General features: G+C 47.7%; 1 protein-coding gene across 1 annotated transcript in view; it reads right to left on the reverse strand.

Annotated features, from left to right (window-relative positions):
• Nucleotides 1-3,324: 3,324 nt before the first annotated feature.
• The window catches only part of TICAM2 (TIR domain containing adaptor molecule 2), a 179,338-nt gene continuing 158,003 nt past the window's right edge, over nucleotides 3,325-24,659 (reverse strand). Inside the window, exon 4 of the transcript XR_011201984.1 lies at nucleotides 3,325-3,390. The gene's annotated coding sequence lies outside the window, so the exon portion shown is untranslated. The remainder of the gene's footprint in view (nucleotides 3,391-24,659) is intronic.

The raw sequence follows: 24,659 nt of genomic DNA on the forward strand, positions 1-24,659 counted from the left end.
AGAGTCAGCACAAGACAGGGCCATGTGCTGGCGATCAGGATCCAGCCCGTCACAATGGGATATTCAAAACATTTGTGACAATGTAACCCATTCACCAAAGTATATAAATCAGGCCCTAAGTTGCTAAATATTAAAATACACAACAACAGAGTTGAAGAAAAGAGACAGGCCCAGATGGCCATTAAATTCTACTTTGGACTAAGGGCCCAAAATAGAGTTCGGAGGATGAGTTACCCCATCCCAAAGTGACAAATATCTTGTGTGCCATATTACAAGTGAATTACATCAATTTGTTACTCGTGATGAGGCACAGGGGATACTGTCACGTTTGTGATGGAGTAACCAATTTCCCGAACTCTAAATCAGCCCCTTAGTTTCAGGCTTCTAGTGTTTGTTCACACTTAAAAGTTTTCAGATACATTGAATTACTAAGATGTTTGTGTTCCTTTATATTCAATGCTTCTCATATATGCTGAACTGCTTGCTACACTTCCTGTGTTTCTTCACACTGGAATCTCTCAAGTTCACAGCTTCGTATGACACTCACTTCCAGGAGACGAAATACATAAACAGCTTCTTGGCTATTGTAATGACATCAACAGGCACACACAGATAAGCTTCAGCCCCCTGCCAAGAACACACACACAATTCTGGGTACATAATAATAGCAACTTGTGGCATCTGAATAAAGTTAACTGCAAATGGGCAAAGGGCCCAAAGGAGGTACTTGGGCAATGTGGGTGGACTGATCCCTCTTTATTGTATTATTTGTGTCTTGGCAGGTGACACAGGAGTGGCAATAGGTTTGGACAACAGAAGGAAAAAAGGGCATAACCCAATGGGTTACAGCAGCAACAATTGTACCATACCTTCTGACATGGCCAATGACATGATACAACCAGGTCAAGTTAGAGAGCAAGAATCTTGTGCTACAACTCTCCTAATGCCATCCCTCCACACTCCTTTGAGGTCCTTTTTACAATTCTGTTCGATTTAGTGTTCTGTGACCAGAAGGCAATCATAGGACTTGCCCTCTTGGGAGGTGGGCTTCAGGTAGGCAGGATTCAAAGCTGAGCATATCTAATACAGGAACCATCAGCCAAATAGGCAGGTATTGTGCATCCAGTAAGTCAATACATGGTTAAGTCAAGTGTTCAGTGACCAAAACACAATCATGGGGCTCACCCTCTTGGAAAGTGGGCATCAAAGAGGTAGGATCCAAAGCAAGGCAGCGGACCAAAGTGATACGGAAAATGGACAATGATAAGATTTCATATCTTTCTCACATCTTGCCATGAACTGCAGCAGACAAGGTGCAGTCTTTCTCTGATGTCACAAGAAGATGAGCAGCTATGGGGACGGGGTGCAACAAGGTGGAAGCCCAGCACCAAAAGATTCCTTTGTTTGCTGTCTAGGATGGGCTATGTCTGAGTAATGTTAAAACATACTTTAGCCTATCCAAATAATCTGCTATGTTTAGTTTATAGTTAAACAAGTTTGTCCAGTCTGTCTTGACTGGGCTCACTTGCACTACACCATTCAATAACCTCTCCTCTGTGGATGTTAAAGCTATAGCATCCTAAGGGACCTGTCAGGGTCAGTCATTCTTTTCTATCAGCTGGTCGCTTACTTCACTTGGCACAACCAATTTCAAAAACTGATTCACATCAGCCCAATATGACTTACACACTTCATAAACTATTTGCAAATCTTCACAGAATTTGTTGTGGGGGACTGCTCCTTTATTTTGATCAAATCAGTAACAGGCATGGGCAGTTACTCTGTCCCCATGGATGGGGTAATCTTGCAAAGGGAGATCATCAGGGGAGGCCATGTGAGGTTCTTCGTCTCCAACATCATTGGAAGATGAGGACCGCCAATCATTGTAGTTGTTTCTTTCTCACTCTTGGGCTATACATCCTACAGTTTGCTATACGTCCTACAGTGTGTCTCATGCTGTCTCCAGTAGTAGATGGGCTTTGAGATCACTCCATCCTGTGCTTAGTGAGAATAGAACTGACTCGGGATCTGGAGTGAGGGTGCAGGGTAGTGAGTTGCCTTCACTTGTGCACCAACTTCTAGCTCTTTGATGTCTGCTGCTTGTCTCACCACCTTCCCTTTCCCTTTATTTTTTTTGCTCCTCTCACCTGTTGTGCTTCTGGTGCTGCTCTTCTTGCAGGCATTGCCACAGGTGCACCCTCAGTTTCTCCCTCTGCTGTGGGGAAATTTAGAACATCCAGGGCATCCTCCTTCTTATTTTCCTCATCTTTTTTAGGTGTTTCAGTGACTTGGGGGAATAAGCAAGACAGAGGAGGAGCAATGGGGGCACATAACCTAACTCTGCCCTTATTCTGACTTATTTGTACTGGAGCCTGTTGTGGGTCTGCTTCATTCCATTGGCCTGAGATCAGTGCATACCTTTGGTACCTTCTTCATACCAATTCATACACATATACTGGCTATTGAACTGTACTGGTCTATTCTATTTTGGGATCTTTCCATCATTTTCTCAAATTGTTTAAACGTTCTAGTTCAAAGGATGGTACATTCATCCAGAAAGGATCTTTTTCTGTCATCACTAGTGAGTCCCACCCAGTCTTAAATATCCTTTTCCCATACTGGTTGTACATAGCAAGGGTGGGAGTAGGAGTCTCCTCAGCCGGGGGCTCTTCTTGCTTAGATTTCTTAGCTTCCCATTTCTATTTCACACTCGCACATGCACAAAGGCGTCTGCAAGCCTGTACTGCGTCTCGTCACACGGAGGAAGGGAGGGAAATGTAAGAAAGGAAAGGAGGGAACCCTAGTTAATTTCTTCTAACTAATCTTGTGGAAGGAGGTAGAAAAGTATCCTTAACTCACAAAGACTAACACTTTTGCTTTTGGCTGTTTTCCAGTTAAGACCATGAGGCTGGATTATGAACTGGGGTAGCTGGATAAGTGAGCCTCTTTTGCACACACATTCATCTCCATAGGGTCTCTGCTAGGGTCCTGGCACTTTTGCCTATCTTCCCCTTTCTGCACTATTTCTAAAGCCTTCACACTCTTTACTGTGGAAAACACACTCACTAGTCTGTATCTCCTGGGACTCCTCCCACACCTATCCACCCACTGAGTCTGATATGTCCTCTACTACTCAGATCTCCCAAAGCAACCAAATCAACAAGCAGAGCAGTCGGAAAATAAGGATGTTTAGAACTCACCAATTAATTTACCTGTGCGATTACTGTTCAACCTGATCAGTGGGTCAGGTGCTGGGCCATGCTGCACCCCAACACCCGTGGATAATTTCTCCCTTACCTTCAGCACCTGGGGTCGTCATGTGTAGTCCGGTCCAGCTCTCTTCCCAACTCAAGTAAAAAATAGACAGTTCCTGGCCCAAGGCACAATGTTCTGTGACGAAAAAATATTGCTTTGAGCCCACTGTAAGTATAACACATGTTTATTAAGCAAATATAAGCAAACTTTTTTGGACAGAGCTTCGCCTCACCTGGCAATCAAGCATCTAATGCTAGCTATTCTTCAGTTTTTCCAACTTTTATACCTTTTCTTCCGGTAGACAGCTGGAGCAACAAATGTGTGACTGAAATTGAAACTTTAGATAATGGTATCAACAGGCACCTGGGTTTCTCTGAAGAAGAACAGAAAAGGACCTTGAGAAGAAATAGAGCAGTGGGGATCTCAGATGCTGAGCTGGCTTCATTGAGAATTCTCGATTTGCAATGCCAGGATTCAAACTGAGGCTGTATACATCAGAGATATGGGAACTAAATAGCACTTAGCTACCTGGGTACATGGTCGTGCAAGGGAGACTTATGAAACAACACAGTATTCTGAACCGCCTCCATTAAGGAATGCACAAGCAAAAGCAAACATTTACTCCTAAACCGCCGATATCTTACGCAAGGGAGTTGAAACAATACAGCATGATCTAGGGTTAATGATATACACCAAAAGACAGAGTTGAAGATGCATTTCTGACTTTGTTGCCCAGAGCTTATGTCCCTTTGATTCTAAGTAGACCTAAGGGCTTCATTACGAGTTTGGCAGTCTTTTGGCAAGACCGCTGCGTTGGCGGCCGCCAAAAGACCGCCATATTGGTAGGAATTCCACCTCTGCATTAGGACTCACACTGTGAAGAAAGCCAAAAAACAGCCACAAATCCAACATCGCCAGGATACTGGAGGGCAGGAAAGAGGCGGTTCCACCACCAGCACCGCCACACTGACACATTTCTACCCACCAGATTAAGAGCCACAAATCAGCACAGTGGTTCTTCCACTGCAGAAAATTATTGGCAGTGTAAACCGCCATGCTCAGAATACACCACTGTCAGAACACAACACCACATTTAATAGTTTGAATGTCTCACACCTGACACACATACATACACCAGACACACTGACTCACTGCACTATATAACACACCCCAACAGAACCCACAATCCTTTCCGACAAAAGTGAAGCACACACACACACACACACACACACAAACACACACAGAGCAGGCAAATACACTTGTATAGCACCGTCACACCATAGGCACAGACACACATCCTATCCAGCACACACAACACAACGGCGCTATCAACACAAAACACACCTAACAACCACACAAACACATCACAAGCATCCATCACCCACTACGCACCACCTACACCCCACCACTTACCTTACACTGCACCCTTACACACACAACAATACCCTACAACACAACCACTACCATGTCACCACAAAAGCACCCACTGTTCACAGACGACGAGTTGAGGGTCATGGTGGATGAAATCGTTAGGGTAGAACCACAACTGTTTGGAGCACAGGTCCAGCAAACCTCGATTGCCATGGAAAAGGCAGTTGTGGCAGAGAATAGTCGACAGGGTCAACAGGATCAACTCAGTAGGCAGTCATCATCCACGCACAAGGGAGGACATTAATAAGAGGTGGAATGATCAACGGGGAAGGTACGTTCCATGGCATCACAACACCAGATTGCCGTGCACAAGACTGCCGGTGGGCCCGGACCTCCTCCTCCACAGTTCACATCTTGGGAGGAGAAGGTCTTGAACATCCACATCCAGAGGGCCTGACTAGAATACCTGGCGGACTGGACTCTGGTAAGTAAACACAGTTTCTATGTCAAACTATTATTGTGTACTGCATACTTCCTCACCTCCCAAATATTCCCCAATATACTGCATGTCCCACTACACATTCGACCTATCCACCTAATGCCCCTCTCCTGCATGCCACACCTCCACCCAGCTCAAATGCCCACACAGCCCTTAGTGAAGGCCTGCCTAGCATGGGCTAATACTAACACTACGACTCCCACAGTGCACAAGCCCATCTACCTGAATACCTGGAATGTGGACATCACATCACATCCCATGCAAATATGCCTAATGGACTACACATACCAACTAGATGTAACCACTGAGGACCACAACATGGCAATGACATCAATGCAATGGAACAACACAGTGCCAAACCAGGCTAAACATAGCTGCAGCACTGTGACTAATCCAATTGGCCACTAATCAGGATCCACAACCAAGAAAGTCAGCCGACATGGCACGGTATGTCAGATGGAAGGCTCCATGCATATGCACAGCATGCACAGACAGCAAATCTAACCTTGCATACTCCCATACCCTCCACCCACTGGGGCACCATGCTGCTATGTCCAGCCTTCTACCACTCACAACTACCAAGCCTGATTAGTCACTTGCTAACAGCGTATAACAGTCATGTGAACTATCAGTCTGTACCAGTACACATCCACATAGCCAGATGTACTAAACCTGAATGACACCAACCTAAATGGAGTATGGTACATATGTCACAGACCACAATCTACCACCAATGGTATGCTGTGCAGCATCTGTCCTTGTCATTGTGGGAAATCATCCAAAGCCACTGTATGCATACGAGAAAGAGTTAACCAAACACATCTTCAATATGTAACTCCCTCTCTCACTCCATCCACAGGTACTCCTGCCAGTGCCACCATGGAGAGGATACCAGAGACTGCCAGCCCACCACATGATGAAGGGTCCCAGTGATGACACCGCACCTGGATTTCTGCACACTGGCCCACCTGGGACACCTGGTCAGTCTACCACTCCCTGCCTCACCCTGCCTACATCAATCTCCTCAAAACCTGTTGCCTCAACATCACAGCCTATCCTTCATCCCCAAACCTGTGTCCGAAGGACAGATCAAACTATTGTATGCCCCACAGTACATGGACCTGAGTCGACCACTCACACCCCAGACAATGAAGGTCCTGCATACACTGGAAGTGGGCACACCATGACAGGGCACAGGTACATGCTGGCATGGGGTGTGGGAGGGAAGCAGTGGGCCAGAAGATGGGGACCCCAAGGAGCTCTACTGACCAGGCTACCATCTCCCAAGTCCTGGGAGCAACAATCCCAGGACAGGATGGGCCAGAATAAAAACAATGTTGGGGGGGAAACCAAAGGCTGCAAAGGGAATACCACCAGGAGGTTATGCAGCAGTGGCAGGCCAACAATGCCACCATGGCCTCCATTGAAGAGGTGCTGAGAGATATCAACACAACCCTGTGTGCTTCCTCTACCCACCAGCAGACCCCTTCCAGTAGCAACATATCATCAGGCCCATCCACATCAGCGGTAGCCAGCAGAATGGAGGCCCTGCCAGGGGAACCACAGCCTTCAGACACCCCTCTCCGTCTGTAGCTGAAGAACCCCCCCCCCAAAAAAAAATGGATGTCTCCCTTGTGTGCCACTGCACCCTGTTGACTATACAATGACATTACTCCATTTCCCCATAGGCAATTGCACACCGAACCTGTGCACCCAACTGCTGTACCACCTACTCTGATGATTCCATCTACCATGACCACACTCATCACCTCTTGGACAATGTTTGCACCATATATGTTTTTCACATTTTCAGAATATTCACAATAAACACCATAGAACACAGATACTGTATATGTGTCTTCATTACAACATTAACAAAAGTCATGATTGCAATATGTGAGATGGTAATGCACACCTACATCCAACAGGCAGTGTAATGCACAGGAGAGGGAGGCCTCCTCAGCATGAGAAACAGTACAACAAATATGTTCCAGGACAAGTTAGACAGTCCAAAATCCTGACCCACACAAGAGTATAGTCAGCATGCAAACCTGAAAAAAGACAATGAAAGAAGTTACCATCAGGATGGAAGGCATGGACCCACACAAAGCACATATGCAGCATATAGAGGTCATCCCCGTACAGATAACCTCCTAACCAGGGTCCCCCAGAGATTGCCTATACAACACCAGTCACTGAATATTCATAATTATGTACTGTAGCTGGCATCTGCCATTCACAACTCTCAATTCTCAAATAAGTCGATAATGGCTAGTGAATATAAAAGCCTCACGTCATAGGTAGCAGAGGCGCATGTATAGTTACCACAGTCAGTAGGTTGAATGACATGAGTACAGAACGCAGCACACATTGCTGATTACTGGTCTGAACATTGGAGATTTGATTCAATGAAACTTCAGTGGGTACACTTGTTAGATATGAGAAATTTTAACAGTGCATCGATTTCCAATGGGGTTGCAAATTGTGACCTACCTCATAAAAATTTCTTAGGTAGGTCATTTGGAACCCCATTGGGAGTTGCAAACAGTGTCATTGACACTGTTGTACATCAGGTTTTGCGACTAATTGTGAGACGCTAAGACTCACAAATTGCGAGTTGCAAAACCTGATATTTGTTCATATGGCCCTAGTCCTAATATGTGGTTGGCACACTTAAGTAGGCACATCAATGCATGAGATGTGCACAAAATGGCAGCCACCTGTCCTGCAGCACTGGACAGATAGCAGTGACCTAAGTCCTCCAGCGTATGTTGTCATGGCGGTGACCGGTCGCCGTGAAACTTGTCATTGGTTAACATTGCTGCCTATGGGGGATTAGGGCCAATGGTGATGACCGCCGGTAGTGACGGTCCTGTATGTGGCGGCCATGACAGCCATTTTCTGCAGCCTTCATCACTTGACTCCTGACACTGTTGCCAGCAACACCTCCACCACCTGAGCTGCTGTGTGCTGTCTCTGGGACCCATCATGCCACGCCCCAGAAGAGCTGGAGAAGCTTGTAGACAGGGTCCTACCCCTGTATGAACAGCTATAAGGGGCACCAGAGGAGCAGGGGAGCCCAATCACATGGTAATGTGTGATAGGGGTGTGTGTGACGGTGAATGGGGTAAGTGTATCGGTGAGGGAGTATAGATGCATGCAGAGGGCATGAAGTGAAGGTGTGTGGACAGTGAGGATGGGTATGTGTGGGCACTTGGTGAGTCTGATGTGTAAAGGCCTCTCCTGTTAGTATGTTGCCAGTGTACATTACTTTCTCCTTCTGTTTGTGTCATCCATGCAGATGAACGCCCATTAGAAGAAAGGGATCTGGCGTGCCATCACCAAGGAAGTGCGGACCTTGGGGGTCCATAGCCAGCAGAGCACCCATTGTCGTAAGCGGTCGAAGGACCTGAGACACTGGGCCCGGAAGAGTGCAGAGACACAGCTGGGGATGTCCGCCCAACAAGGGAGGGGTGCCCATCGGACCCTGATCCCCCTAATGGCCCACAATTTTGGCGGTGGCCTACCCTGAGGTGGAGGGGCATTTAAGGACGTCACAGCAGCCACAGGGGGGTGAGTAGCGACTGAGGTCCATCTCTGTGGATCAGTTGACCATTGTGAATGCTATACAGGGACTGGCAGCTCACGTCCAGCACATCAATGCATTCCTGGAGGGCATTCATGGTGCACTGGCTGGCCTACAGAGATCCTTTCAGGCTCTGGCCTCCACACTGATGGCAGCCAGTCACCCTTTGTCTGCCACCCCGCCTCCACCTACCTCTACCCAAACCCAAACCCCTCTTCCCAAACCTAGCCAAAGCACACAGACACACAAGCATGCATCCACCTCAACAGCCAAAAGTACCACTGTCAAACACAATCACCACAAGACCCACCACCAGCATGCACACAAACAACACCCACCTGCAGACACACCAACATCCACTAGCTGCACCGACTCCCTCGCCACCCCCTCCTTCACAGACACTAAACCAGACACACCTGCAGCCACCACACCAGCATTGACAGATCCAGCCACACCTCCTATCTTACCCACAGTCAGCACAATAGCAGACCTGCAGACATCCACCCCAGTCACCACATCCTCACCCTCCACAACTACCGACACACCAGCATGCAGCACATCTACCATTCCTGAAGACATAGTCACACATCCAGCATGGCATCTCCCAGAACCTCCTTCCCCAATCCTCTCAAGACACATAAACGCCCACAGTCACCCAACCAACAGATACCCAGCACACACAAGCATTCATTGCACACACTTGCACCCACGACATCCACACCAACACCTCCTACAACCACTCCCACTACCTCCACTCCCAAACCTTTTTACCATGACTGCCCTGTGTATCTAAAAAGCATTTCCTCTTTGAGTTTTCCCTGTTCCCTACTCCTCTCCCACCCCGTGATACCCTCAAACAGTCTGTATCCCTCCCCAAGTCCAGCCCTTCCACCTTTAAGTCCTCCCTTCCTAGTACCCATGTCCCCCCTGCCGAAATGTTGATCCCTCCAAATCCCAAGCCCAATGACCCCCCCTCCCAAGCCCAAGCCCTCACTCCACCCCCTCAAACCCATGAGGTGCCTGCCTGCCCCCTTGATGCCCCTACCCTGTGGAGGTCATTTGGCAGTCAGGAGTCAAGTAGAGGCACACAGAGGTGCTATTTGGGCCTTTGGCACTGTGGACATTGGACTGCCCAATGGGCTGATTTTTGTATATAGTTAATATTTATATTCCCTACCCATAGATTTGAATACATCTGGCCTAACCTGTTGTTGGCTTTGATGGTCACATACTTGTCTTGCCTTTTTTCCACATGGCTGTATTGTATTTGGTGCCTTTGGTTTGTTTGTGTGTGATGTGTGTATGTGGGTTGTGTTAGCTGTAGTGTCTGGCTTGCATGTGTGTATGTGGCCCTGGCTTTTGTCCCTCTGGGATGGCTGTGTATTGTGTGTAGGATATGTTTGTGTTTGGTACATGCATGTATGTGGATAAATTGTGTATTTTTTGTGTTGAGATGTGTTATGGTGGTGTTATGTGTCCTTGTATGGTTGTTGTGTGTGCGCGTGTATGGTGATGGATAGGTCAGATGCATTGTCTGTTGTGTTAGCATGATATGACGTACATGCCGTTGTATGGCTGTGTGATTGTGTATCTTGGTTGTCAGGTGTTGTTAGGGGTTGTAGTATGTATGTGGTGTAATGTGGAGGTGTGTACAGAAATTGCTTTACATAGCATTTGTATATTTACGGTTGTGTTGTCATTGTGTTAATTGGTGGTATTGTATATTGTTGTGCTCGTCTGTGCCGGTGTGGTGTATCTGGGAGTTGGTGTGTGTATTACACGTGTGTGTTGGCCGTGGTGTGTGTAGTATGGGTATGCGTGTGTGTAGTGTGGGTGTGCATGTGTGTATGTAGGTGTGTCTGTATGTGCATATGGGTGTGTGGATACGTGTATGTGTTGCCGTTGCCTGCCACCCGGGATGTGTATGTTGTGTGAATGTGTGTACTTTGGATTTTCCCTACAGTGTCAGGTAGGTGTGTGTACTCACGGTTGTTGTCTGTGTCACCATCACTGGTTCCAGAGTTGTTGTGCAAGCAGGAGCAGTGGGAGAGCTTCCAGTTCAGGTTCCCTGGCAGCTGCAGGCTGGTATGTGTTCCTGAAAGTGAGCGTCTCCTTTTATAGAATTGGTTTCTGCCAGGGTTTTTGTGGTGGTGCGACCGCAGCGGCAACCTCGGCGGTGTGAAGCCTCGTACTGTGTCCAGCGGAACATGGTGTCCGCCAGCCTGAAGGTAGTTACCGCCATCTGTGGCGACATGACAGCACTGGCGGTACTGGCAGTAGTTTGGCTGTCTTCTGTTGGGAAGACTGCTATGGTTGTAATTTGGTGGTCTTCTCCGCTGGCACGTTGGCGGAATGACCATTGCCGCAGACATGGCGGTCATGGAACCCCCAAACTCGCAATGAACCCCTAAATCTACATTAGTGACTTTAGTGTTTTATGTAGCAAGGTGGAAAAGGTACAAGTAAACCATGTTTTCTGACAATTCTGGAATGGCATGACAGACGTTATGAGTGTAATGTGCAATAGTGTTATTACTTCCAACTCTGTTTGGCAAATTCTCCCGTTTTTTCCTCTATTTGTAAAATGTGTTTTCCAAAACCTTTTTCCACAGGTACTCATAAAACAGAACTACTAATGAGTTTTTAAGCCTGAAATACATAGGGGCCGACGTTTAAATGTGAATTTATGAAATATCTAAAAACCAAAATGCATAGTTATTTATTTATTTACAGTGTCCTATAGCCCATTGGCATGATGTACTTTACATAGTACCACAACAGTGATGGTCTTCCTACAATAAATGTGAATAAACATTGAGTAGTTGGGTGGGAAACTAAAGGGAAGTTGGGGGGGAAGAAATGAGGGGAGGGAAGCAACAATGAGGGAGGTTAAGAGGAAGGGAGCAAGGAGAAGTATTAGAGAAGCAAGTAAAAGATAGGGTAAGGGAACATGAACAGGTGGTGGGAAAACAGAAGGGTAGAGAAGAGACGGGGACATGAGGTAGAAATGGTAAGAGGTCAGCGGGAAGGGAATGTAGAGTACTGGAGAAACATAAAGGAGCTAGCATTGATTGAGAAAAAGGGAATACAGGAATCAGCAAAGGGTGAGAAGAGTAAATATAGGAGCCAGCTCGACTGTGGGAACGCATTCTATGCAGGCACCAACCAGAAGCTGCAAAGGAAGATGCAAAGAATCCAGAACACCGCCACCAGACTCATCTTGGACATCCCACAAAACAGCCACATCTCTGGGCACCTGAGATTCCTCCACTGGCTCCCAATCAACAAAAGAATAACCTTCAAGCTCTTCAAGCATGTCTACAAAGCCCTCCACAACATTGAACCGGCATACCTCAACCCTCGCTCGCCTTCCACATGCCCACCAGACAAATCTGTTCTGCTCACCTGGCCCTGGCCGCCATCCCACAGATCTGCAGGACGACAGATGGAGGAAGATTCTTGCCCTACCTTGCCACGAAGAGATGGAACTCTCTTCATCTCAGGCATTCTCCCTCTCTCCCTCAATTCAGAAAGGACCTCAAGACCTGGCTCTTCGACCGAACCAGCCATCCAGCATTCGACTGAGCCACTGAACTCTCCACCTCTCACCACCCCCCTTCCCAACACCTTGGGACAAAAAAATGGGTGATTAGCCGCATTGTAGAAGAAACGTGAATGACTGATTGATTGAGCCAGCATATACTGCGACCGAGAATATGAAATGTAAGGGGAGAGATGTAGAAGAGAATAAGTGCCCACTGTAAAGGGAATAACGTAAATAGGAGTTAATAAAGGAACACGTAAAGTGTCTCAAAGATGAAATATAAAAGCAAGCAAGGTGAGATGAGTAAATTTAGATCAAGCATAGAGTGTGCAAGAGAGTTAGAAATCAAGTGTAAGGGGGGCAAGAGAAGGGTCAAGAGAAAAAAGTTAGGAAGGACTGCAAAGTAGAGGTAGCAAGCTACTAAAAACTCAGGCCAGACTCAGCTCGAGGTTCTCTTGAATTTCTTGAATCCTCAAGCCCAAAAGTAGCCGAGCCCTTCTGTGGTTTCAGCCTACTACCCACATTCTGATCTCATGCACCAAGAATTAAACACAAGACAGGGACCTTTGATGTATAATTGGGAGGGAGACAGGGATACCCGTTTAGAGGCTGAACTGCACAATGTGGAACAAGAAAACCTGGGATCAATCCCGGCTTCCTCTCTTCACCAAATTGCGTGATCCGTGACAAATATTTTATTTCACCGAGCCTCATTGTCACTTATGAGAACACCTTCTAGTATGTGAATTCAGGATATGCGATTTTCAAAAACCTCTTGTTTTTTATTTAATGCACTATAATTGTTCTTCACGATAATAAGAATCTAGGCCACATTAGGATGCCAAATACAGATGACTTGCGTCTTACTGCACCAGTGGCATTTTCGTCAGGGTGAAGCACATCAATACACATTTATACATGTTGAAAACGTATCTTTTAATAAATGCCTCTCAGATTGGCAATATATTCTGATGTGCCAAGGTGAAATGCTTCAGTGTTTTAATGAAATGTAGTTTGAATTTTGAAGTGACGTTATCCCATTTTAATATGACTTTTATTGGATGATTTTCATGCCCCAAATTATAGAGGCTTGGCTTGCGCACAGTCTCTTAGAGTCAAGCCAGACCCTTGGCCCTCATGCTAATTTTTTTGGCTTGCCCACGTCTACTGCAAAGATGGGAAGACAGAGGGAGGCGCATCAGAAAAAAGGAGAAAATACAAGAAGGGAGAAGATAACAAGGGTACCAGCAAAGGGTGTAAAAGAGTAAATACAAGAGAATGCAAAAGTGAGACGGGTAAATATGGAGCCAGCATTTTGTGTAAATAAGAACAGTATGGCAAGTTAACAGGGGGTCCTGAGGAGAGTGAGGAGGAAAGAGCAGCGAAAGTACACAAGTGTTGGAAGGTGGGGACGAAAAGAACCAAAGGAGATCTTTGAGTGAGGAGGAGCTACCTGTGCTTAATTTCTTATTTATGACAGTCTACTACATGGTGGCGATGTCTGTATATTTTTTTAGCAGCGCTTATTAAGAAGGGATGCAATAACCTTAAAATAATCCAACGAGTCCAGGCCATATTTACATCGCCAGGCAACCTGACATAGAGGTCACACTTGCATTGTGTGATAGTGTTTGGCAGTGCTGGCACAGACAATAGGTATGGTAATTACGGAGTACTCGTAAGAAATATCTTGTGTTCTGGCACTTACATTTTTATAACTCAAGTGCTGAGCACTACTACCACTCACCCAGTACACCAGTTGGTGTAAGTTTCAGGACGGTACATGACCTGAAGGCATGGTCTAAGGTAGTACTGCCAAGCTACCACTCACTTGGCATACCAACTCTGTGGCAAACTTTACGGACTGAAGGGATTTGGCTGCGTATGACCTTGCAGCTGAACCATGCTGTATACTGTTAAAGGCCATGAATAACGGAGGTCAGTACAACTTTCAGACCATTTGTCTCACCCTCAATGCAGACACTGAGGCCCATATTTATACTCCCTTTGTGCCGGATTAGCGTTATATTTTTTTTACGCTAATCCGGGGCAAACTTAACATCATATTTATACTTTGACGCTAGACCCGTCAAACGTCAAAATATCCTGGTGTGCGCCATTTTCTGGATGCGTGAAACCGCCTTGTGTCAATGAGATGCAAGGTAGGCGTTCCCATCCAAAACAATACTTAAACACCCGTGCGCCATATTTATCCAACGGGGCAAAAATGGCACACATCTGGTAGGCGGAGCCGGAAAATGACGCAAATCCTGATTTGTGCCAAATTTTAATGCATGGGTCAGGGCAGGTGATAAATGGGGAAAACACACCACTACTTAAAGAAAACTCACACAAGCAACATCATTGCTCAAAAAGGAAGACATGGAGGTGCTACTCATGCAGCATGCTCAAAGACGCAAAGCACAGGAGCTACAGCAGCAGCTACCACCACACCAACATGGACCCCAAAGGCAACGCAGAAGGCAGGAGAGGATATTCAGGAACAGGACAACCCTTCAGGGCCTCAGGGAACATGACATCATCCAGAGGTACAGACTAAACCGGCAAGCCATACAGCAGCTGCTGCGCCACATTGAGCCACAGTTGCCAGCCAGCTTGCAGACACCCCACATCATTATACCGGAGACCAAGCTGCTAGCTGTCCTGCACATGTTGGCAAGTGGCTCTTTTCAAACTACTGGTTGCCGGGATCTAACAGCCCTCATTCTTTTCCTTCCTTCCCACGGTACTTGATGACCAAACAGGGATTTTATCAAATGAATGGCTTCACGCACGAGCTTGGTGCCATTGACTGCACACATGTCCGGGTTGTACCACCTGCAACTGAGCACCTATACCGCAACAGGAAGCACACACACTCCATCAATGTGCAGAACATTGTGGATCACCGTGTATTGTTCATCAACATCATGGCAAGTATCCTGGGAGTGTACATGATTCATTCATCTTCTGCCACAGCACCATCAATCAGCACTTCCAGAATGGACGATATGGCAATGGCCTACTTGTTGGTAAGTACAGAAACCTAATAATTTACACACATACACCATTACATTGACACGTGGCCAGGAAGACACTGAGGTGTGACACTTGTAGTCATGTTTGATATCTTGACCCAATGGGATACACACCTATGGACAAATGGCAGATGCAAATAACAATAGATGCCACTCTAGAGCCACACGGGACCAATTTAATACCACACAGTGACAATGACATGGCCGTAACTGGCAGTACAACTTGGAAGATGAACCTTTCAATATCACATAAGGCTACAGTCAATCCCACACCCTTCCAAGCAATACGTCCTGTGTAAGAGGTGTGTAATGTTTTTTGCTGCAGGTCAAACACCATGAGACACATAGCATGATGACGCTGACTCTAATGAAGGTGACATGGAATTAATGAGGCAGTACCAACATCTCACATCACTCTTGGGGTGACATTGCCAGCTAGCAATAAGGAAGTGGACTGTGCTATGAAAACATGTGGATGTGACACTAATGCAAAGTGCACACTGCTACACATAAGGATTGAGACAATGCCCCATATACATAACAGATGTACAGGGAGATGGACCTTCCTACACTAAAAATTTCACCCCCACAAACAAGTTAGCCAGCTTACCTGGAGCAAGTTCAGTAGTGTAGGCGCACTTTTGCACATGAGCCAACTCGGTGAGGGAACAAAAATAGGTTTGCATAGAACTTGTCACACATGGGATAATTGTACATTGTCCATTGTGAACACTTCATTGCTGCCATCATGGAGATGTGTTGTGCATTGTCACCTAGCCAAATCAAAGTCCCTCACTGTTGCATTTCACCTGCAATTACATATGTTGAATTGGATGGGATGTTCAGGCCATATAGTACAACCATGTTTCCACCACAGTGGAATCTATTGTGTGTGTGGAAGTATCATGTCATCTCCAGTGAAGGCACACAGACACTTCTTACTCATTACATAATGCATGGGAGATACACAGTGATCAGCAAGTTTCTAAATATACCACAGAAATCATGTCAATCAGCCAAACACCAGTTTTGCTAGTCAAACAACCCAGTGCAGAAAGAACATCACAGAAGCCTAGGATCCCATGCAATACCACAAACATAGATGAGTCACAGACGACAATCACGGTGCAACCAAGAACAAAATACTTTCCCTCATTTTCTCTTTCAGCTGATCAGGGTTACGGGATCCAGCCATGGATCATGACCCCAATTGCCAACCCAAGCACGGCAGCAGAGCGTGCCTATAATGAGGGACATCGTAGGACACGCACCATAGTTGAGCGGACTTTTGGCATCCTGAAGTCCAGATTCAGGTTCCTGGACATCACCGGAGGCAGCCTCCTATATTCCCCTGAAATGGTCTGCAAGATAATTTTGACCTGTGCCATCCTGCACAACATTTCTATGAGGAGGAACATTCCCCTCTATGAACCAGATCAACAAATGCCTGAAGAGGAGGAGGAGGAGGAGGAGGATGCTGTCCGGTAAAATGAGGGGGAACGTCCAAACACACCTGCAGGATTGCGTCGCAGACAACAGATCGTACAAAACTTCTTCTAACTATAGTCACCATCACCACTTTGTTATCATATGTAATTAAACACCTCACTTCATCACTCAATTATGCTCTGGGTAATTAGTTATGCATCACATGATCTCTAGGAATCATAACCAGAGTTTTGCCTCATGGAGCATTACAGAAATACAAATTTGCATACCGCAAAAGCCACATCACATTTGATGGGTATGAATGTACAGCACAGTGTTAATGACTATGGGAAAACAGGGCTGATTGCAGAGGCCCCCTAACTTTTTGCCCCCATTTTCCACTTTTTGCTGGTGTTTTCCTGACTCTGATGGTGCCCTGGGTACTGCTAACCAGTCCCCGGGCCTGTGCTCTGTGTAAAATGGATATGCAAATTAGGCTAGTTATAATTGGCTAAGTTAACCTACCTATAAGTCCCTAGTATATGGTAGGGCATGTAGGTTTAGGGACCACAGCATAGGTGGTGCACCCATAGGTGCACTGCTGAGGTGCCCAGTGTCATTTTAAAGGCAGGCCTGCCTTGCTGGCTGCTTTTAAATTAAAGTTATATGCAAATTCGACTTTGGAATTAAAAGTAGTTCCAAAGTCTTAAACTACCTTATTTTTACATATAAGTCAACCCTAAGGTGTGCCCTATGTGCCCCTAGGGCTGGGTGCCATGTAACTATAAGCAGGGACTTTATAAAAATAGTTTTATAAGCCCTGGTGAGGTAAAAACAGCCAAATTTGTCTTTCCCTCATTGTAGTAAATGGCCTTCATAGGCTAGAATGGGGAGACTTTATTTTAATTTTTAAAGTGTCCTTAAATGATGCATACCAAGAATTTGGTATCAAATTAATTGTTGCAATAAATCCCACAACTTCCAGTTGTGGGATTTAATATAACTTGTTCAGGTAAAGAGTTTTAAACTTTACCTGAAAAGTTGCCAATTTCAGCCCTGCATTCTTTTTGCTGCTGTGCTCTGATTGGCCAGCCTCTAGCAGCTTGGCCAAGCTACCTTGATGAGGTGTGAAGTGGCCTGGCTTCACACAAAGGAATGTGGCTGTGGGAAGATATCTCCCCTCAGCAGATGGTGAGGCAGGAAGGGGGAGGGCTGCCAAACTGGTCTTCAAAGACAGAGAAGGACATTTGGAGCAACCAGCAACACCCCCACATCCCGCAACCCCAGACAACTAGGTGCCCCCTTGATTAGATTAGGAGAGGGCAGGAGAGGGGTGCGTTTATGATTTTTAGCCACACCAGTGGGTGGGCTCAGCCAGATGTAACCTCCAAAAATCAGATTCAGCCATGATGGATTTTTGGAGAATGTTGCCTCCTGGGATTGATTTTTGCCACACTTCCCAGGAAGTGGTCATCACAGGGGGAAGGAACCTGCACCTGATTGGAGAACCAGGACCCCCCTGCTTTTCACCCAGGAGCAAGGATAAAACTGGCAGACCTGCACCCACACCTCAGTTCCCTACCACAGCCAACAAGGAAGAACTACAGAAGAAGAAGGACTGCCCTGCTGCACCCCTGGCCTGTACCTGGAACCTGCACTCAGAAGGACTGCACCAGCTGCACACCTGGGCTTCACCACAAGAAGGACTTTGCCTGGCTTCAACTGGTTCAAGGAGGGACTCCCTGTTTGCTACAGGTGAAAAATTGCTAACCAGAGTCCCCTGCACCAACTCCTGAAGAAAGCGACCAGCTGACCACTGTCCACTGGCCAAAAAGGAGTTTGCGCCAGGTGCATTCTGGGAGTTGTAGTCCACACCCACCAAGGACCATCTCAGAACTTCTGGACCCTTGGGGTGAGCTGTGGACCTCAAAAGAACCTTAAAAGGACATCTGGGAGAAGCCCCAGAAGTTTGGAGAAGTTTGGAGAACTTTTGTAAAAAAGCTCCATAGAGGGACCGACCCTCCGTGGCAACTCTAGCCGGCTTGCCTCAACCGCGACCCGGCCTGATTTGCTGGTTCGTCCCGGTAAAGAAAATCTCAGAAAAAGAGACTAAGTCCGAAGGTAAAAAGTTGACTGGGACCTCCCAGCCAGCGTATCCGAGGAGGGCTCCATGGACGTCGGATCAAGATCCATGTTTACCCCGGTCGAAGGATTTTCACCTCGAAAAAACGACTAAGTCCGAAGGTAAAAATCTCCACCGAGGATTCCAGCAGCGCGTATCCGGAGAAGGGCTCCAGGAGGTCGGATTGGACTGGCAGGTTCGTCCCGCTGAACAAAATCTTTGAAAAAGAGACTAAGGGGGTCATTCTGACCCTGGCGGTCTTGGGCCGCCAGGGCGCAGAATGACGGAAGCACCGCCAACAGGCTGGCGGTGCTTCCAAGCCCATTCTGACCGCGGCGGTAAAGCCGCGGTCGGAAAACCGGGGCCGGCGGTTTCCCGCCGTTTTTGCCCCCGGCTGGGCGAATCCGCCAGGGCAGCGCTGCAAGCAGCGCTCCCCTGGGGATTCTGACCCCCTTACCGCCAGCCTGTTTCTGGCGGTTTTCACCGCCAGGAAGAAGCTGGCGGTAAGGGGTGTCCTGGGGACCCTGGGGGCCCCTGCACTGCCCATGCAACTGGCATGGGCAGTGCAGGTGTCCCCTAACAGGGCCCTGGCCAGCTTTTCACTGTCTGCCTAGCAGACAGAGAAAAGCGCGACGGGTGCAACTGCACCCGTCGCACGGCCGCAACACCGCCGGCTCCATTCGGAGCCGGCTTCTGTGTTGCGGCCTCATTCCCGCTGGGCCGGCGGGGGCTAACTTGGTTAGCGCCCGCCGGCCCAGCGGGAGTGTTGGAATGCTGGCAGCAGTCTTTTGGCCGCATGGCGGCCGATTGGCGGTTCCCGACCGCCTAAGTGTGAAGGTAAACTTTTAACCGAGGCCTCCCGCGGCCTGTAGCCGAGCAGGGTTCCATTGCGGTCGGCCTGAAACTTTGACTTTGCCCCGGTCGAGGTGCAACCAGATGATCTGATTGGCGCTTTTTGTTTCTAGGCGCTAAAAAAATAATAATTCTTTAAAAATTCATATCTCCGGTTCCCCTTATCTGATTTTATTCGTTTTGGTGTCATTTTAAAGATAAAAATATAATCTATTTTGATAAATTGGTTTTGGATTTTTAAACTGTTTCCTGTATTTTATGTAATTACTGTTTTGTGATATTTGAATGCTTTACACTCTGTCTCCTAAGTTAAGGCTTGACGCTCGTTGCCAAGCTACCAAGGGTTGAGCTGGGGTTAATTTACTGAGACCTAACTGGACCTAAGTGGAGGTTAGTGGCCTATTGCTAAGTGTAGGTACCTACCTGCCCTTACCAATAACCCATTTTCCAACATTTTTGGTGAGCAGTGGTGGGATCCTGTACTTGTGTTCAGTATCACGTTACAGTTTTAAGTAAAACAAATTAAAAATCCTTTAAATTGTCCTAGTGCAAAAATTGTTTTTCATTTTTAATTTGGATTAATTTAAATTATTGAATTTTTGTGATTTATCTAAATTCTTGTTTCCAATTTTTGCAAAAAGTTTTTCTTGACACAAAACTAGGGAACCATGGAGCTTGATCTGGGTAGCCTACCCACACTGACAGTAGTCCAGCTTAGGGGGTTGTGTACTGAAAGAGGGTTGCCTGCAACCACTGACCTCAGGAAGCATGTCCTGATCAAATCCCTGACAGCATGGGCTGAGGCCCAAGAGGTTGACGCAGAGGAAGCTCCAGAGGAGGGAGAAGTAGGGGGGGATGCTAGCTCTAACCACTCAGGGGAGGGAGGGCATCTGAGCCTAAGTGAGGATGAGGAAGACCGGTCCTCATTACACACAGTCACTAGGGGCAGACCCAAAGCTAGTTGGGGGAAGGGGGTCCCTTCAGGAGGAGAGAACCTGTCCCTCAGAGAAAGAGAGCTGGAGGCCCAGCTAGCATTTATAGCTTTGGAGGCAGAGAAGCTGGCCCTAGAAAAGAAAAAGTGGGCAAAGAGAGAGAAAAGAGATGGTGGCAGCGACAGAGAAGTTGAGGGGTCCACGGGTGTTTTTTTTTGCCCCAGATTACCCAAGGGGGTGGTTTCTGCTTATGTAGAGGGGGATGATATAAACAAGTGGTTGGAGGCCTTTGAGAGGGCACTCCAAATGAGAAGGGTTAGGCCTCATTACTGGGGGTAACTTTTATGGGAGTTGGTCCCCAACTCAGGGAGGGATAGGCTTCTGACCTTAAGGGGGGAGGAGGCAGATTCATACCCTAGTATGAAGAGGTGCTTAGCCAAGAAGTTTGGTCTAACCCCAGAGCAGTATAGAATGAAGTTCAGGGACACCCAGAAGGTCAGTACCCAGTCTTGGGTTGACTTTGTAGACACCTCACTTAAGGCACTAGAGGGCTGGATTATTGGTAACAACGTAAATACTTATGAGGGGTTATACAATCTGATCATGAGAGAGCACATCTTGACCAATTGTACCCAAGAAAGGTTACGCCAGCATCTAGTGGACTCTAAGCTGACCAACCCTAGAGAGCTAGGGGAGGCAGCTGATGAGTGGTTGAGAACCAGGGTGGTTGTCAAGTCCCAGGTGGGAGACTCCAAGAAGGGGGAGTCAGGTCCCCAAAAACCTAAGGAGGGAGGTGGTAAGCCCACCACAGAAACTCCCTCTGTACCCCAGAACCCTAAGAAGGAGGAGAGTAAATCCCACTCCCACTCTGACAAGCAGAGACAGGGAGACCCAGGGTTAAAAAAGCTCTTGGACAGTAAGGCTTGCTTTGACTGTCAGCAGACAGGTCACTTCAGAGGAGATGCAGCCTGTCCAAAGAAGGTGGTTAGCACTGGGCTGTCCAGTGTAGCCATGGAGGAGGACTCCTCAGATGATGAAGTCCTCCTAGCATTGAGCTGGGAGACAGGGCCAGATGGTAAGCTGGTGATCCCTGAGGGTGGGAGTAGGCACTTCCACCCCATTCGGGTGAATGGGATCCCTACCACTGGCCTGAGAGACACCTGTGCCAGTCACACTATAGTGAGTGACCGGTTAGTGACCCCAGACATGTATGTCCCAGGAGAGACAAGGAAAGTCAGGATAGCCACAGGGGAGGTCACCTCCAAACCTGTAGTGATAGTGCCCCTAGAGAGGGAGGGTATCCTTGACTGGTTTAGGGTGGTAGTCAGTGCTGACCTCCCCCTAGATTGTATCCTGGGCAATGACCTCCCAGAGGTGAGTCTGGTCCCAGATGGGGCGGTCGCCCAGGGCGTCCCCCAACCCAAAGTCCTGGGAGTCAGTCCCTACAGTTAGGAGACAGGGGTCCCCAAGAAAAGGAAAGAAGAAAAGGAAGGGTAGGCCACTCTTAAAGAGAGTTCCAGGGAGCCAAAGGCCTTCTGCCCCAGTAGGGGGGGAGCCCAGAATTGGCAATGGTGAGGCCTCACCTGACCCCAAGGAAGTCCTGAGTAGTCAGGCAGCTGTCCAGATGCAGGGTGTTGCCCCTGCACTGACAGAAGGGAGAGTGGAAGGAGGGTGTCTGCCACAGGAGGTGGTAGCCCCCCACTCTAGACAGCAAGAGGGGTGCCAGGACCCCACAGTTGCCCCTAAAGCAGCTCAGCCACCTGTCAGTGGAGAGCTTAGGGTGTGGTTCTGGGTTCTGACAGCTGTCAGTAGCCTCTGCTGGGTGCTAGCCTTCCTGGCAGCACTGTACTTGGCCTGGGAGGCAGACCCCAGGGCCAATAGCAAAGTAGGCCCCCTGACCCTGTTGGTCATGGTGGGGTTGCTCAAGTGTTGGGTGACCTCTTTGGGTAAGCTAGGTGTTGCCCTAGCAAAGTTAGGAGTAGGGGAGGTGGGCACCTCACTACCCAAGTTGGCAGAGAGAGAGGAGGAAGACCCCCCTAGAGGGAAGTGTCAGTTTGAGATGGGTCCTTTCACTGTTGGGTTGGGTTCACTACCCAGAGGGAGTGACCATGACAGGAGGATGTAAGGCAGAGTAGGCCCTGCAAAGGGACAGCCAGTTTTCTTCACTGTCTTCCTCGCCTAACAAGCCAGGAAGACTCTCCCAGGGTTGGGGTGAGTCTCCTGGGCGTGTGGGCTGGGGGGGGGGGCTTGTGTGGGAAAACAGGGCTGATTGCAGAGGCCCCCTAACTTTTTGCCCCCATTTTCCAGTTTTTGCTGGTGTTTTCCTGACTCTGATGGTGCCCTGGGTACTGCTAACCAGTCCAAGGGCCTGTGCTCTGTGTAAAATGGATATGCAAATTAGGCTAGTTATAATTGGCTAAGTTAACCTACCTATAAGTCCCTAGTATATGGTAGGGCATGTAGGTTTAGGGACCACAGCATAGGCGGTGCACCCATAGGTGCACTGCTGAGGTGCCCAGTGTCATTTTAAAGGCAGGCCTGCCTTGCTGGCTGCTTTTAAATTAAAGTTATATGCAAATTCGACTTTGGAATTAAAAGTAATTCCAAAGTCTTAAACTACCTTATTTTTACATATAAGTCACCCCTAAGGTGTGCCCTATGTGCCCCTAGGGCTGGGTGCCATGTAACTATAAGCAGGGACTTTATAAAAATAGTTTTATAAGCCCTGGTGAGGTAAAAACAGCCAAATTCGTTTTTCCCTCATTGTAGTAAATGGCCTTCATAGGCTAGAATGGGGAGACTTTATTTTAATTTTTAAAGTATCCTTAAATTATGCATACCAAGAATTTGGTATCAAATTAATTGTTGTAATAAATCCCACAACTTCCAGTTGTGGGATTTAATATAACTTGTTCAGGTAAAGAGTTTTAAACTTTACCTGAAAAGTTGCCAATTTCAGCCCTGCATTGTTTTTGCTGCTGTGCTCTGATTGGCCAGCCTCTAGCAGTTTGGCCAAGCTGCCTTGATGAGGTGTGAAGTGGCCTGGCTTCACACAAAGGAATGTGCCTGTGGGAAGGAATCTCCCCTCAGCAGATGGTGAGGCAGGAAGGGGGAGGGCTGCCAAACTGGTCTTCAAAGGCAGAGAAGGACATTTGGAGCAACCAGCAACACCCCCACATCCTGCAACCCCAGACAACTAGGTGCCCCCTTGATTAGATTAGGAGAGGGCAGGAGAGGGGTGCGTTTATGATTTTTAGCCACACCAGTGGGTGGGCTCAGCCAGATGTAACCTCCAAAAATCAGATTCAGCCATGATGGATTTTTGGAGAATGTTGCCTCCTGGGATAGATTTTTGCCACACTTTTCCCAGGAAGTGGTCATCACAGGGGAAAGGAACCTGCACCTGATTGGAGAACCAGGACCCCCCTGCTTTTCACCCAGGAGCAAGGATAAAACTGGCAGACCTGCACCCACACCTCAGTTCCCTACCACAGCCAACAAGGAAGAACTACAGAAGAAGAAGGACTGCCCTGCTGGACCCCTGGCCTGCACCTGGAACCTGCACTCAGAAGGACTGCACCAGCTGCACACCTGGGCTTCACCACAAGAAGGACTTTGCCTGGCTTCAACTGGTTCAAGGAGGGACTCCCTGTTTGCTACAGGTGAAAAATTGCTAACCAGAGTCCCCTGCACCAACTCCTGAAGAAAGCGACCAGCTGACCACTGTCCACTGGCCAAAAAGGAGTTTGCGCCAGGTGCATTCTGGGAGTTGTTGTCCACACCCACCAAGGACCATCTCAGAACTTCTGGACCCTTGGGGTGAGCTGTGGACCTCAAAAGAACCTTAAAAGGACATCTGGGAGAAGCCCCAGAGGTTTGGAGAAGTTTGGAGAACTTTTGTAAAAAAGCTCCATAGAGGGACCGACCCGCCGCGGCAACTCTAGCCGGCTTGCCTCAACCGCGACCCGGCCTGATTTGCTGTCTCGTCCCGGTAAAGAAAATCTCAGAAAAAGAGACTAAGTCCGAAGGTAA

The sequence above is a fragment of the Pleurodeles waltl genome, chromosome 1_1 (assembly GCF_031143425.1).
Source record: "Pleurodeles waltl isolate 20211129_DDA chromosome 1_1, aPleWal1.hap1.20221129, whole genome shotgun sequence".
Taxonomy (NCBI): Eukaryota; Metazoa; Chordata; class Amphibia; order Caudata; family Salamandridae; genus Pleurodeles; species Pleurodeles waltl.